The sequence below is a fragment of the Lontra canadensis genome, unplaced genomic scaffold, assembly GCF_010015895.1.
Source record: "Lontra canadensis isolate GAN:19392208 unplaced genomic scaffold, GSC_riverotter_1.0 scaffold40, whole genome shotgun sequence".
NCBI lineage: Eukaryota > Metazoa > Chordata > Mammalia > Carnivora > Mustelidae > Lontra > Lontra canadensis.
The window spans coordinates 5923799-5940151 of NW_022631034.1; the positions used below are offsets into that span (position 1 = coordinate 5923799).

Genomic DNA, 16353 nt, shown 5'->3' on the forward strand with positions numbered 1-16353 from the left:
TAACAAACTAATATACAACAAACTATATACAACAAATGTCCCCAAAGAAAATTAAGTACACAGTCTCATTAACAATAGTATCAGAAACAATTAAGTATTTAGGGATAAACTTAATCAAGGAGTTAAAAGACCTGTAAAATGAAAAGTATAAAGTACTGATGAAAGAAATTAAAGAGGGGCACCCGGGAGGCTCAATGCATTAGGCCTCTGCCTTTGGCTCAGGTCATTGTCTCGTGATTCTGGGATCAAGCCCCGCACCAGGCTCTCTGCTTGGCAAGGAGCCTGCTTCCCCCCACTCCCCCAGCTGCCTCTCTACTTGTGATCTCTGTCAAATAAATAAATAAAATTAAAAAAAAAAGAAATTAAAAATATGAACATGTGGAAAGACATCTATATTCATGCGCTAGAAGAATTAATATTGTTAAAATGTCATATTACCCAAAGCAATCTATAGATTCAATGATATTCCCATCAAAATCTCAGTGGCATTTTTCACAGAAATAGAAAAAATAATCCCCAAGTTCATATATAACCACAAAATACCCAAAATAGCCACAACAATCTTAAGAAAGCAAAGTGAAGCTGGGGTATCACACTTTCTGACTTCAAAATATATTACAGAGCTAAAGTAATCAAAACAATATGGTACTGGCAATATAGCCAGACATATAAGACCAATGGAACAGAAGAGAGTCCAGAAATAAACCCATGCATACATAGTTAGCTGATCTTCAACAAGGGAGCCAAGAATACATGAAAGTTAAATGATAGTCTCCTCGACAAATGGTGTTGGGAAAGCTGAATATCCACAAGCAAAACAATGAAATTGGACCTTCATCTTGCACCATACACAGAAATCGACTTAAAATGGATTAAAGACTTAAATGTAAGATCTAAAACTGTAAAAGTCATAGGAGAAAGCAGGAAAAATCCTTCTTAACTTTGGTGTTGGCAGTGCTTTCTTGGATACAATACTAAAAACACAGGAAATAACAGCAAAAATAAACAAGTGGGACTACATCAAATTAGAAAGCTTCTGGACTGTAAAGGAGACAACAAAATGAAAAGGCAACCTGTAGAATGGGAGAAAATATTGGCAAACTCTCTATTTGATAAGAGGTTAATATCCAAAATATATAAGTAACTTTTGCAACTCAATTGACAAAAATAACAAACAAAACCCCCTATTACAAAATAGCAATGGACTAGAAACATATCTTCAAAGAACACAGATAAATGGCCAAAAGTCTTCAAAAAATACAAGTAACAAGGATCGGTGGATGTATACTGTTGGTGGGAATGTTAAATGGTGCAGCTGTTATGAAAAACAGCATGGAGTTTCCTCTAAAATAAAAAATAGAAATATCATAGGATCCAGCAATCCCACTTCTAGATATACATCCCCTTCAAAATGAAATCAAAATCTCAAAGTGATATCTGCACTCTCATGTTCATTACATGATTATTCAGAATAATAGCCCAAATATGGATACAACAGAAGTGTCCCTTGATGGATGCATGGATAAAGAAATTGTACTATATATAAACAATGGAATATTATTCAAACTTAAAAAAAAAAAATAGGAACTCCTGCCATATGTGACAACATGGACAAACATGGAGGACATCATACTAAGTGAAACACATCAGTCACAGAAGAACAAATACTACACGATTCCACTTACATAAAATATCTAAAACAGTCAATGTCAAAGAAGCAGAAGTAGAAGGGTGGTTTCTAGGGTCTGGGGGGTGGGGGAAATAGGGCCTTGTTTTTTCATTGGTTTTAAAGTCTCAGCTACACAAAATGAGTAAGTTCAACAATCAAGGCAGTCATGTTGCCCCTGAGGGAGAATTAGGAAAGCTATAGATACATAAACCAACATACCTTCCTGCTGGAAAGAACAACATGGTGGGAAATAAGGAGTCAATGTGGCTAAACATTACAAGACCATACATTCCCTGACTATTCTGAATGAAATGAAAATAGTTTTGGATTTTAAAATTTGTATAACTTGCAAAAATTATATTAGTTTATTTTTCTTATTAGCTTTTTTTAATAGGATTTGCATCTTGTGGGTAAATACTCATTTGTCTGACTCATAAAAGAATGTCCTTTAATGCAGCCATTTTACTACCAATAGTAGATATATTCTAAATAATTATGAAAAGCAATAGAAAAATCATGTTCCAGGCACACATTTTATTCAATATTGACAATGTTTTAGTATCTCATTATATTGTAAATTGAGGGCACTCTGGTTTAATTCCAAGAAAATGTACTGACAACAAAGGAAATGGTTTTAAATGTATATAACTCATCAATTTAGTGCTTTTCAAAAAGGGAAGAACTTGTCAGAATGACTTGGGACTTTCTCACTGCCCTTTCCCCTTTTGTACCACTTCTATTTTTGATGGAGAAGTATTGTATTCTTCAGGCATTCAGCAGTAGGATTTTTAAAGAAGGAAAAATCACTTCCTAAATGAATAGGATTCTGAAAAACAATTACATAGCTAATTATGAGTTGAATGTTCTAAACATACATGACCTTTCTGTTCATTTCAAATTATGCAAGCCTTATATAACTTGCAGTACTATATCTCATTCATTTATTTATTCATTTTTCTTAAATATATATTGTTGGCATGTGCTAGACTATGGGGATATATGTATGGCCATAGTGGTGAGGGAAAAGACATAATCATTTGATATTATCTCATATTTTCCAATACTACTTGTATTTGAAATATTTCTTACTATGTAAAGAGGAAATAATCACAAAACTATAAGAAGCACTGTCAAAATGTATCTGTAATGAACAACATACGTGCACAAAAACTTAATTGCTCTGGGATATGAATTAGAAACTTAGAACATAGAATTTACACATGCATGGGGCACAAGCCTTTGTAATCAGTTATCCACATATTTCATAGTGAAAGAAGCAAAGCAAAAATACTTTAGAGTTTTATTACAGTTGATACTCCTTAATAGTATTCTATTTATAATCAAACTATATAGATTCAAATACCTTTCCCCAAATGACTTCTCCACCCTTCTCATGAGAACACCCAAATTATACAGAAAAGAATACTGTTGAAAAGAGGCCTGTTGATCTCCACAGTTTAGAGGGGAGAAATCTGTGTGTGTGTGTGTGTTTTAAATATCTTCATGCTTCTCTGACTGCTCCCCCACAATCCCTGAACCAATACCATTTTTTTTCTGATTTCTTTAAATTTCCCTTCCCTTAGAAAATTTTTAGAGAAGACTTGATCTTTGTCCTTCATTCAAATCTAGAAATGCAGCTCAACCCCAGGGCTTGCATTGTCCTTCTATAATCTACATAGACTTTGCTACAAAAAGAACTCTTGATAAAAGCATGTCAGAGTCATGCAGTTGTCAGTTTTAACAAAAAACTGTATGGAAGACATTGGAATTCACAACAGTGAATCTATGGTTTTATAAAGAGTGATTTTAAAATGCCTACATGGCCCTCAGAAAAAGTGAAAAAGAAAAAAAAAAAAACTTCCTGAGAAATAACTTATGCTAAGAACTTCTTTAAATATCCAGGATAAGATAATACTAACACATCTCAAGTATTCTGAATAGTAAGTAGAAACACATGCTCAAAGACGACATTCTCAGAGCCAACTACTTAAAATTTATATGGTGTGTGCTCTTCTGCCTTCATTAAGGTATGCCCATGTAGTTTTATTTTTATTCCAGGTGCATTAATCATGGGAGTTCATTTCAAGTGAATCGAGTTGTTGAACAGCATTTTTCTTAGCTGTGAACATTATACAGGATAGTAGAAAATACAGTTTGCAAGGTGGTGTGAAGCAGAGAGTTTTGTTTGGGGCACTGAAGCAGCCGTGTGCAAACTTTAAGTTGACAGGTGAGTATGCATGCATGTGCTATGCTTTTCTATAATATATGTGGTTTTTTTGGTTTGTTTTGTGTTCTTTTTTTGCCTGCTTTATGAAGTGGGGTATGTTAGTGTTAAATTTCAATGGGCTAGGGTGATAAAAATTTAATTCTTGCCTCTCCATAGGTAAGTGGGAATTTTGTTTTTTTCTCTGTGTGATTTTCAGTCTTTATTCTCCATCTTCATTATTCTCCTTTTTTCCCTTACTCAGAATTTTCATAAAACAACACTGCTAAAATACCATTTACTTCATCTTTTAAAGAATTTTTTTCCTTGATGATTGTCACTCCAGTTAAGGCTTCCTTTTACTAATTCCACCCACTTTTTATGCCTAATTTTATTTTCTACTCAACTATGAAGAACTTTATCTGCTATGACATGTATTATCATTCCAGAATTGAATTACTTTCATATCCTTCTCTGATAGTTTAAGGGTATTACTGTTCAAAATACTTATATGTATGTATGTTAGATGCTATGTAATTCCTGGCATTTCTTTTTTCTATTGGTTGTGGTGGGAGGGAGCCGGATGAAATGTCTACACAAAACTGTATTTTAATTCATGGCAAAGCAAGTTTTTTTACTGTGTCAATAGCAATGCTATATCTGTAAAGCTGTTTCAATTTTCCATTTTAACACTGGTGGGTAGGTGCCATAAGTATACAAAGGACATGTCATTTGTGTGCATTCGCATAATTCAGAGACTACATTTGTAAGTAGAATCTACGGTGGAATTCTGAGAAAAATGGAATTTCCTACTATATGATCATGTGCAATTTCTTTCAAGTCCACAGGGATTTACTCTCTCTTCATTGACCAATACTACTAATTAATGCATTTTGGTTATGGCTGACTTAGTTAATCTCTCTTACCATTAGAAACAGCACAATGGGTATGTGTATGTATGCATATATGTGTGTGCGTGTGCATGTTTATGCTTGTATGCATAAGGCACAAGCCATATTTAGGAAATAAAAACCTCATTTTAAAAGTGTACATTCAGACACATATGGATTCTTCAAAAATAATCTTCATTGATATATTTCCTGAACAATTTGTGAAATTTTCTAAGGCAAATACAGAAAGTTCTTAAAATCATCTAACATTCTATGCCATATGCTATTTACATAATAAATTTAAATAAATGTTCAGAAATAATATATTTTAACATATAATCTTGCTCAGAAAAATTGAGACACAAAACAATTAACCTTACCTACAAAGTTGGTAAGGTTTTAGATCTACCAATTAGATCTAAAGTTTTAGAAAGTTTTAGATCTACCAATTACTAATATCCTTATATAATATCTGCAAGACCAGTTTATAACTTGAGTGTTACACTTACATTCAAAAAGCCTGTCACACATATCTTTGTGTTGTTGTCTTCATATATTACTACTCTGAACTCTCTCATAATTTACATAGTCGGAATTCATTTTTATGGACCTTAAAGTCCCAAAGCTGTGTCTCAGAGAAGATTTTGCAAATTTCCTCTACCATTCGTTTATTATTCTTCAATATTAATTTGAATTACCACCAATCTTGACACGTCATGAAGCACAAGCCTTTCAAGCTACAAAAGTACTAGGCATTTGTAAGTGACACACATTGACTTGAGAAGAAAAGCCATTCATTGCTTCATTTAAAAAGAATGTATAATAAAGAAGGATATCTGACTGAGAGTTCCTCTCTAGGGTGTAATGCTTAAGAAACTGTGATAGAAAATTTGCTTCTACAATGAATGAATATAACTACTGCAAAAATGAACTAAAATAAATTTGAGAAGGATCATATTTCCAGTAATTATTCAACAGATTTCAAACAAAACTAAGTAAGTTTACTGGGCACCTTAGCAAGTGTCAAATATATAAAATTTTACTATGTCTATTTCAAATCTTACATTTTTGAATAGAGATATTTTTGGTGCTGTCTGGTTAGCAGTTACTTTGTAAAGTGAATGGTTCTATAACATGGTTGATTAGAATTTGTGGAAAAGCCTGGAATTCTACAGCCACAATTGGCTAGAAAACCATAGAACGTTAAGATTGATGATGATTTTTAGTTCTTTAAAATATGCACATTCACATTACTTTCTACACTATAAAATGAGATTATAAAAGTTGTATAAAGCCCCAAATGGCAATTTTTATTCATATAATTTTTGCAATGCCACTCTAAAAGCTGAACAACAAAAAACCTAACAGTACAAAGCTTACATAATCACCTCTGTCATGACTCACTTGTCCTTTTTTACTTGGTTTATTTCTTGGTCCATCAATAACTCCTCTGACTCTCAGCAAGTGTTATTTAAAAAAAAAAGAATTTAAAAAATTAAAAAGAAAACAACAAAACCCAGCCAATTAAACAAACATCTCCTTCATAAAATACAAATTTAGATAATTTGTTAAAATAAAAGCACACACACACACACATACACACACACACACAAGTGAAGAATAATGATCGAAGATTAGTACAATGGCTTTCTCACCATTTATTCTTTAGTGAATTTTTTTTTAAGATTTTATTTATTTATTCGACAGACAGAGATCACAAATAGGCAGAGAGGCAGGCAGAGAGAGGAGGAAGCAGGCTCCCTGCCAAGCAGAGAGCCCAATGTGGGGCTTGATCCCAGGACCCTGGGATTATGACCTAGGGCGAAGGCAGAGGCTTTAACCCACTGAACCATCCAGGTGCCTCTCTTTAGTGAATAAACACTTGCTTCTGATGGTATATATTGATTCATTTTTTTCATTTTTATTTAATAAATACTTATTTAATATGTGCCATGTTAGGTATTATGTTAGCCAGTGGAGACCTACTGCTTAAAAGAGGAAAAAAAAAAATTTACCCCTGCAGGAATTTAGAACTGAAAAGGATGCTGGAGAGAAAAATAGGAAATGAAAATACAATAATTATAAAATTATAGGTACACACACACAAACACACATACATATTCACATATGCATGATACTCAATGATAAAATGTTAACACTTCACAGTTAATGTTAAACACTTTAAAAGACTAAGGTCACTTACTATCATTATTACTATGTAAAGTATACTTGAAGTCACTGTCTATTCAATAAGAGAAACAAATGGGAGAAAAAACAGGCATAAAAGAAAAAATGACATTGCCAACATCTCAGAAAATATAAAACAATACTTCTGTGACCTCAGAGTTGATTTTTTTAACTGTAGTTTTAATTTATTTATTTATTTATTTATTTATTTTTAAACATATAATGTATTATTTGTTTCAGGGGTACAGGTCTTTGATTCATCAGTCTTACATAATAACCAGTGTTCATTACAACACATATCCTCCCCAATGTCTATCAACCAGTTGTCCCATTGCCCTATCCCCCTCCTCCAGCAAGCCTCAGTTTATTGATTTCTTTAATAAGATAAAAATCAGGCAAATCATAAATATCTTATGTTGGTACATCATAGGAATGTTTTTATATGATAAAAGGGTCAATTCATTCAGAATATATAATAATCCCCAAAATGTATATACCTAATAAAATAGTCAAACCTTTATGCACAGAAATGGATAGAACCAGGAGACAATTTGTATAGTAATTACCAAAGTAGGAGATGTCAGCATGTTTCTATAAATATTGATAGATCATATTGTCAAGCAATCAGATGAAAACAGTACTGATACAGAATATTTAAAAATATTTTTAAATTAAAAAAAAGTTAAAAATTAACTAATTTTTAAAAAGGTTAAAAATTAACTATCAACTTCAGTGGAAGAAGCCCAACCTTCATGATATTTCCAAACCTATCACAGGTTTAATAGAGACAGGTGAAATGTATGGAGTCTACTCATCCTTCTCAAGCTTATATAAAGCAATGACAAAAATGTGTGCATACTAGAACTTCAGCATAGAAATGACCAAAAAATTACATTCTGTGACAATTATCCCATTAAATTTTTCAAAAGATGTAACAAAAGATTATTAAAATAATACATTTGGACATTTCAAAACATATAAACAATGTATAATCTAAGAATAAATCATAATGAGTTTTTTCAAGTTCTTAGAACTGAATAACAAATATAATACAAATCAAATGTTGAAGAATTCAGTGGAAGCAGTATTTATAGAGATATTCAGAGCTCTTAAAAATATATCAGAAAAGAAGAAAGGCAAAGATAAAAAAGTTAATATCCAGCTTAAGAAATGAGAAAACATAGGAGTATCAACCTGAGGAAACTAGAAAGATGGGGAAAGTGAAGCTATGGAGAAAAAAAATAATGAAACTGTCAAAAAAGACCCAAGGACAATGTCAATATATAATCTAAAAAAAAGCTTTCCAAATGTGTAGACAAAGGTTTCACAGTGGCTGGGATAGATCTGGACCAGGAGAAGACTCGTGCATGAATTTAGTTGTTTTTAATTTCTGGCAAGAGGTGAGCATGTAAACCTGCCAATGAGTATGGCAATAAAAAGGGACAAATTTAAGACATAGGAGTAAACATTTTAAGGGATGAGGTGAAGTCCCTGAGGATCCAGGAATTATTTCAGCCCAATTCACTGACACTCAAATCAGTACTCAAGTATTTTTTTTTCTGACCTCTGGTTCAGGACTGGCCCATTGTCATCAAAGCCAGTCTTTTCAGAGTCTTTTACAGAGTTTATTTCTGTAATCAAGGTAATTCAGAAAGCTCTTGTTTCCTTATGGTCACAATGGGACTATTTAAATTTTTATAGCAGAAACATAATAGACATCCTCCTACTAGGAAAGATTCCAGAAACGCTCAACTCAAAAAATTCACCAAATTTGAAATAGTTTTGAGCTGGTTCAAACATCAACAGAATGTTAGATACTGTGAACTTCATGGAAAATTTTACCTCATTCAGAATATGAATGTATATATAGAACTTCATGATGACATCTCAGAGTCATATCCTAACATCCCTAACATCATACATAACTTTGGTATTTTTTACACATGACTCACAGGGCAAATCTGAACCTGCTGTTTTGGCAGTTATAAGATGTCCACAGGTCACTGGGTACATTAATACATTAATAAATTATCCTTCAGAATGAATGTCAGCATGCTATATTTCAACCAGATAGATGAACGATGAGACTATTATTAGAGGAATGGCTATAAATAACTCTATTGTTTGAATGTAATAATAAATATAAAATCTGATGTACACAATGATAAATATTAGAGAATAATTCTGCAACTTTGTCTCTGAGGGGAGGGAAATACATATATGGTAGAAAATAAGAATTCTTAAAATGAACTTTATGATTTAAAATTAGATTATCTGATTAATTTTACTTTTTCTCCAATGCTTTAAAACCATTTCATAATGTACCAGAAATTCATACATCTCAATTATTCCGTGAGTACTTTCTAATTGTTCTAACCTTTTCGATATTGCTAAAACCACTATGACTCTTATCCCACTAGTGGTTCCAAGAGCATCTCTTTAGTAATAAAAATGCTGGCTGCAAATGTTAGCAGTTAAAGGACACTGAAAAATTAACTATCAACTTCAGTGGAAGAAGCCCATCCTTCATGATATTTCCAAATCTCAATATAAAGGAAGAAATGTCATGAGCAGCCCAAATCACATAACCTAGTGGCCTTGTCAATTATCCTAAGAAAAATTAGATCTTCGTTTTGAGATAATTAACATGTTAGCAAGGATGGTATCTTTTTATAGCTGGTCATTTTATCACAATCCACATTCCTCAAAAATTATATATTAATTACATTGTGATTCACAAGAGATTTTGGCATTTTCACCTATTGAGATTATTCATTGAAAATACAATGTTTATTTTAATAGCCCTTTAATATAAAATATTTTAAATATATTTTTTAGGCCAGAAATAATCAATTCCAGTATTTGTAGAGTCATCAGTTTACGCTTTTGAGCTCTTTACAAGCAAAATGGCATGTTGGGTTAAGATCACGGAACTTGGACAAATACTATAAGCTTCAGTTTTATTACCTGCAAAATGGGGATAATGACAAATATTTCACAGACACCATATGAGATAATGAAGGTAATGTAACATTGGCACCTGACACACAGAAAATGTTCAGTAGTATGTAGCTATTAACATGAAACACCAAACATTAAATTGACAAGGAAGATAGAGAAAAAATGAGGAAGCAGGTCTAGATGAAGTGTCACATTTGATTTATCCAGGAAACAAGGAGGCCTGAAGCAAAATTTGGAAGTAGATAAAACATACTTTTGATACTTCTGCATTTCACATTTAAGGTCTTCTAGTGATCGCCGTCATTTTGATAACCCCTGGACACTAAACTAAAACATTCTCAGAACCCCACCCCACCGATTTTAATGGGGACACAGGAACTAACACTTATTTTAAAATATACTCCAGGGGCACCCGGGTGGCTCAGTGGATTAGGCCTCTGCCTTCAGCCCAGGTCATGATCTCAGGGTCCTGGGATCGAGCCCCACATCGGGCTTTCTGCTCAGCGGGGAGCCTGCTTCCCCCCTCTCGCTCTCTCTGCCTGCCTCTCTGCCTACTTGTGATCTCTCTCTGTCAAATAAATAAATAAAAATTAAAAAAAAAAATTCATTTGTTAAAATATACTCCAAATACTTGCTTTGTGCCAAGCCTGTAGCTCTAGTTGTTACTGAAACATACACAGTCCTTGAGTCCATGCATCTTATAACTTTAAGTGCTAAATATTTTCTTAGTGCTAGTCATTTAAATATCCTCCCCGGGGACGCCTGGGTGGCTCAGTGGGGTAAGCCTCTACCTTCGGCTCAGGTCATGGTTTCAGAGAGAAGGTGATGGTCTCAGAGAGAGGGTCCTGGGATCCAGGCCCACATCGGGCTCTCTGCTCAGCAGGAAGCCTGTTTCCCCCCTCTCTGTGCCTGCCTCTCTGCCTACATGTGATCTCTCTCTCTCTCTCTCTCTCTCTCACACACACACACACACACACACACACACAAATAAATAAATAAAATCTTTAGATAAATAAATAAACATCCTCCCCAAACCAAATCAAGATAACTACATCTAGTGAAGCCAGACTGAACAAATAAAAGATAATAAAGCAAAAGAAACAAACAAAAAGCCTTTGCAGAATGCCTACCAGATCTAAGCATATAGATGGTCCTGTTTATAAAGGAATTTCACATATAGGAAAATTATTTTGGCAAAGATCTGCTACACCTACAAGAAGTTAACATAAATCTTCTGGGAGAAAGGTGCTATCTATAGATGTATGTATCAATACGGGAGTGAAAGATTTTAGAAACTTTCCTAGGCACTATGCATTCTGTCTCCACCTGTTAAATCATTGTTTTTATGCTTTCTATATTATATTATAAACAGTACTACAGATCCTATTATAAATCTCCAATTAATATAAAAATCACTCTTTAACAGCACTGTTTTGGGATTTGGGAGTCAATAAGATTATCTAGTCTCTTTTTTCAAGGTTTCAAAAGAATTACTCAACAATAGTTCTTGAACAAAAAGGCATATTTTGGGGAGCAGAATTATCATCTCATTTCTTATAATTAAATTGTTTAACTTTTAAATATATTTTGCTATTATGCAAACTGTTTCCCCTTCTCAACAGTGAAAGACTGACTTTTCTGGATAGAATTATACTGTGTCTATGGCAAATTCTGTACACATGGACCTTTAAATAAATACAAAAGTTGTATTTTTATTGCTGTTTTTTGTCATTGCTTTATTACATAACCTCTTTTCCTTTTTTTTTCTTTTTCTTTTTTTTTTTTTTTTCCAACCAAGCCACTATAGTGTTTCTGAGATGGTCTTGCTTTCATCTCATAAATTCTATACAATACAAGCCAGTTAGTAGCATTAATAGACTGGAACACATGGAAGAGGATAAAGTTTCACACAAACCAATAAACACAATGACAAATATTTCCTTTTTTATTTTGAACATAAAAATTTTGTTCTGCATTGTTGTCTGCTTTTTAAAAACTTGATGATAACAAATAAATTATCCATACCTTTGTTTGATGTAAAATGTCCTACACTTTCAGATTACTTGCTGAACTCCAAATAATGCAGAGCTCATGTTTTCTTTTCTTTTTGTTTATATTGAATAGGAGATTAATAGAAAAGCCTCACACTTCCAAAATATAAATATATTTTCATTCAGACATCAAAAGTAAGCATTATAATAAAGATATTTAATGCTAATATTAATCCCATCCAGAATTTCAGCATTCTGATCACTTACGTTTATGAAATTCTGCATGTTGTGACTTTCAAGCGTACTTCATATACCCAGGTACGTGTGTATGTTTAACCATCATGCCCTTTACACTGACAGCTAGTGCATGGATATAAAAACCGTATTCTTTGTATGAAGAAGATATTTGTTAAATCTGAGCAAAGCTAGGTTAAACATTCGATCTGATGTGAGCCTGGCAGCTGGGCTACCATGATGAAGATACTGACAAAAGGAAATTAGTGGGGCCATAATCACAGCCACTGCTTGCTATGAATCCAAGGCAGCACCCTGTGTTATTAATTGCAAGGACTGTCATTCATCAACACTGACATGCATGCTCTATGATTCCCTTTGAAGAATTTTCCACTCCTTGTTCAAGCCAAGAACAGAAGCCAACCTGACAAAGTTATCACTGCCACATAGTGCTAACTGCAGAACAAAGCCACACACATGATTCCCCGCTTAAAAGGACAGAAAGTAGCTGCTGTCAGAGTAAACATCTGTCATTATTTGCTTGAGCATATCTCCCACATTTTCACCATAGGACCCATGGAAGCACTTGAAGATAGAGCAAGGGCTCTTCAGAGCCAGAGCATAGGCCTAAAGAGGGAAAAAAAACATGTGGGGATTAGCCTGGAAAGGGTTAGGAATTCTGGAATATTTCTCCAGTAGCACATTCGAAAAGCTCCACATTAAGGACAGTCTTTGCCACCTGAGAGAGTGTGCATGCTGTCATCTGTGAAAGATGGGCACTTAAAAGTTTTTGAAGTGTTGGCTCAGGGTCAAATGACATCCTGAGGAAGTATTCTATGATTATAATATTCTGTGATATTGGCAGGATGTAAAAGTCTCTTAAATGATGTAGCATAGGAACAGGATATTCTGCAGAAACTGTTCCCTTTAGCCCAGCTCCCAAATGCTGATATAGATCTTGCCCAGCTGCCCTATGGACAGGCTCAGGCAGCAGGGCCCTCTTTGTTAGTGACGTGGTTGAAGGGGCTAGTGCTGGAGGAGAGTTTAATCTTTCTATTTTATGTAGCATTGTGGTCCAGCTCACCCCACCTGCTGACGTATTGTAACACTCAATGATTCCTGCACCTTCTGTTCCCCATTTCCGTCTTTGCCCCTGTGTGATGCGTTTACCTCCAAAATTTTGGAAACAATTTTAAATTGGAGAGAATTGAAAGGAAGCTGTTTATACAGAAATAAAAATGAAGTCCTTTTTCTAGCTCACCACATTCCAGGTCGGAAGACCGTTCATGCAATAGATGGAGCTATCATGAAAATGAATAACAAAAACTTATGATCTACAGTATACATTAGTTGATCAAGATTCCCAAGGTCATTACTTTAGATGAGTTTTAAAATATGATGACCAGCATTGAAATGAGGTATTTCTGGGTGTTTTAAAATCACAAATACTCTGTGGCATGAATTTAGTCTAAGAATTGAGTCGATAAAGATGAGACCTAAGAGGATCTAATTCAACATGTTAAACTGAACCTGAAATGAAATCAAACACAGGTTCTTATGAGGCTGGGTAGCACAGCTGCTGAGGCTGCAGGTGGCGAGTACTTTGCCTCGATAATGTGAAATTAGTATAATAGATCCTAAATGTCTACTAAAGTTTCAACGTGAGCATTTTCCCCCGTGCTTGTAGGTATCCACTGCCATCTCGATTTTGATACTTTGGTCTAAAAATCTACTCGAGTTATATTCTCATCTGTAAACTTTTATTTCTGGCAGAGGATCAGAGAATGTAAGATGAGGTAGGGTATTTCCGACAGCCTTCTTATTTTTCTATAACCTCTATCCTTCATAAGAAACTCTTATCTCTAAGAAAACGATAGGCCAAACCATATAGGTCTTGGTTGATTAAACACAGCACCTTAAATATCACTCAGAGGTAGAAGAGGCACTGCAGAGCACAGGTGCAATATTGGGTTCACATTCGTAAAGTAAATGGGTCACTGAGTTCTGCACAACACAAAACCTCCCCATGGTCTTCAAGGACAGCTCCAAGTATAAAGTATTACAGGACTCCAGTAAGAAGGGCAATTGCTGGCTAGCTCCAAACATTAAACACTGCAAGCATGTCACATACCTATTCCCCACAAATCAAATATTTGGTCTCAATGAATTTAAAGAACATGGAAGAATGCAGAGTTTTGCTTAGGCAATATGTATTTCAATTTTCATTGTGTCTGATGCTGCATAATTTATTTGAATGTATTTTGATACAAGATGCTGTGGTTGTTTTCCACAAAACTTTAAAATATTGAGGGTGGGGCAAGTGTTGAGTCACTGTATTGCACACCTGAAATTAATATTATTACCCTGTATGTTGACTAACTGGAATTTAAATAAAAGCTTAAAAGTATTTGGAGGGGACATGATTACTCATATCTAAATGAGATACTGACAGAAAGACACAGATGGGCAAATGCACAAATTTTATGGATGGAATAGTATTTTAGACTTTACATTTTATGTTTTTAAATTAACATAGCTTTTGAATAAGAACAAATAAACTCACAAACTATACATATTATAAACCAACCTAAAATTAAGGTGTATTATAACTTCCAAAAGCATTTCCTGCTTCTTTGACACTAAGATAAAGTGTAACCATGATTAAACTAAGTAGATTTTATACAATTTGTTCATTTAACATGTATTTTGGAAAACTTCACATTTTTTATAACTATTCATTTCTGAATGAATAATCAAAGGTTCTGTGATCAATGTCTCACTTTCCTCCAAAAGATAAGATGGATTTTCAGAAGCTGGCTTAGCTCATTATGCAGTTGTACCGAGTGTGAAACTATCAAGGTTTCATTCCTTTTTCCAACTCAAACAGCTGCTACCATCTCAGAAGAAGCAGGTGTTGATGCGTGAACAATATTAGCACTAAAAAGAACAGACCGTTTGGTGATGACTTTTCTCACTGGAATATTATATCAAAATACTTTTAAATTCCCTAAAGTGCCCAGGTGGGAAGGCAAATTAAACTTTAAAAAGTCTAAAAATATTTCAATAGTTTCATTAGTTCTCCTTCCCCTTGCAAATCCAATATGCAATTATAAGAATTACAACGTTAAAAAGGATATTACATTCAGGGAGTTTTGTTGTTTATAGGACTCTGTATGAAAATATTTTTAAATAAAAAAATGTGTATTTTAATAGAAGACATGCCAGAAAAGGAGCAGAAAAAAATTAAATAGCCCAAGGATTAAAATTCAAGCTTGGAACTTTAAAACAAACCCAAATTCCCAAAATATATACATAGATTTTATCTTGAGACTATCATGTGACTGAAAATACTAACAAAGGAGATTTTATTTTATTATTTTGTGTGTGTGTGTGTGTGTGTGTGTGTTTTTTTTCCCCCCAGAAAGGCCATTAGAAAGCCTTTTATATAAATGGAGTTTTCTCACAATGTTAAAAAAAAATGCCATTATATAATAAAGCATTTCTTTTGAGGCTAGAATTTACAACTACATGAAGATAGAAGAATGCCATTTAAAAATGTGCAAGCAGGTTCTCCCTTTGAAGGCTAAGACTTGGAGTTTTGTTGTTGTTGTCGGTCTTCTGGTTCTTAGGAAAAACAAAAACAAAAACGCCAAGGTGAAACTTATTTAAGTAGTCCCATGGCAAGAATCTATCCACGTTTCATGGCAGACTGAATTCTGTGAAAGAAATAGAGAACTGCTGTTTAGTAATGTTCAATTAACGTGGATACATTCATTACATGTTTACTGAGTTATAAGTTGTTACTCTGAACACTTCTTTTAGGAACTCCAGAACTTGGATAGAAAGAATTACTGCCAGAGGGAATTTGTAGCTCTGAGAGTTTCTTCACCATAATCTGGGACAGATTTTGAAAAGAGATGGATGTGGATAGCACAAAGATCCATGCTTTGGAAGGAGGCCATTCCTGGAGCAGCAAAGAAGATACCAGGTGATGGCCCTCAGACAGGGTGAACCTCTCCAACAACATCCTTTGTGGAAGTCTGGGTCTGGAGTCTTAACTATGTGATGGCTCAGAGTATTTCAAGGGTTAGAAGTAAACTGGTCCTTATCCCCAAATTAGTGGATCTCAACTGGGCGTTTTGCCCCCAGTAGGCATTTGGCAGTATCTGAAGACATTTTTGATTGCCATGACTTGGAAGTCACTAAGCTAGGTCTGCT

The 16353-nt window shown here is 34.1% G+C and overlaps 1 protein-coding gene across 1 annotated transcript in view; it reads right to left on the bottom strand.

The window, feature by feature from the left end:
* Nucleotides 1-16353, bottom strand: part of NEGR1 (neuronal growth regulator 1) — an 849270-nt gene that overhangs the window by 716805 nt on the left and 116112 nt on the right. The window lies entirely within an intron of this gene.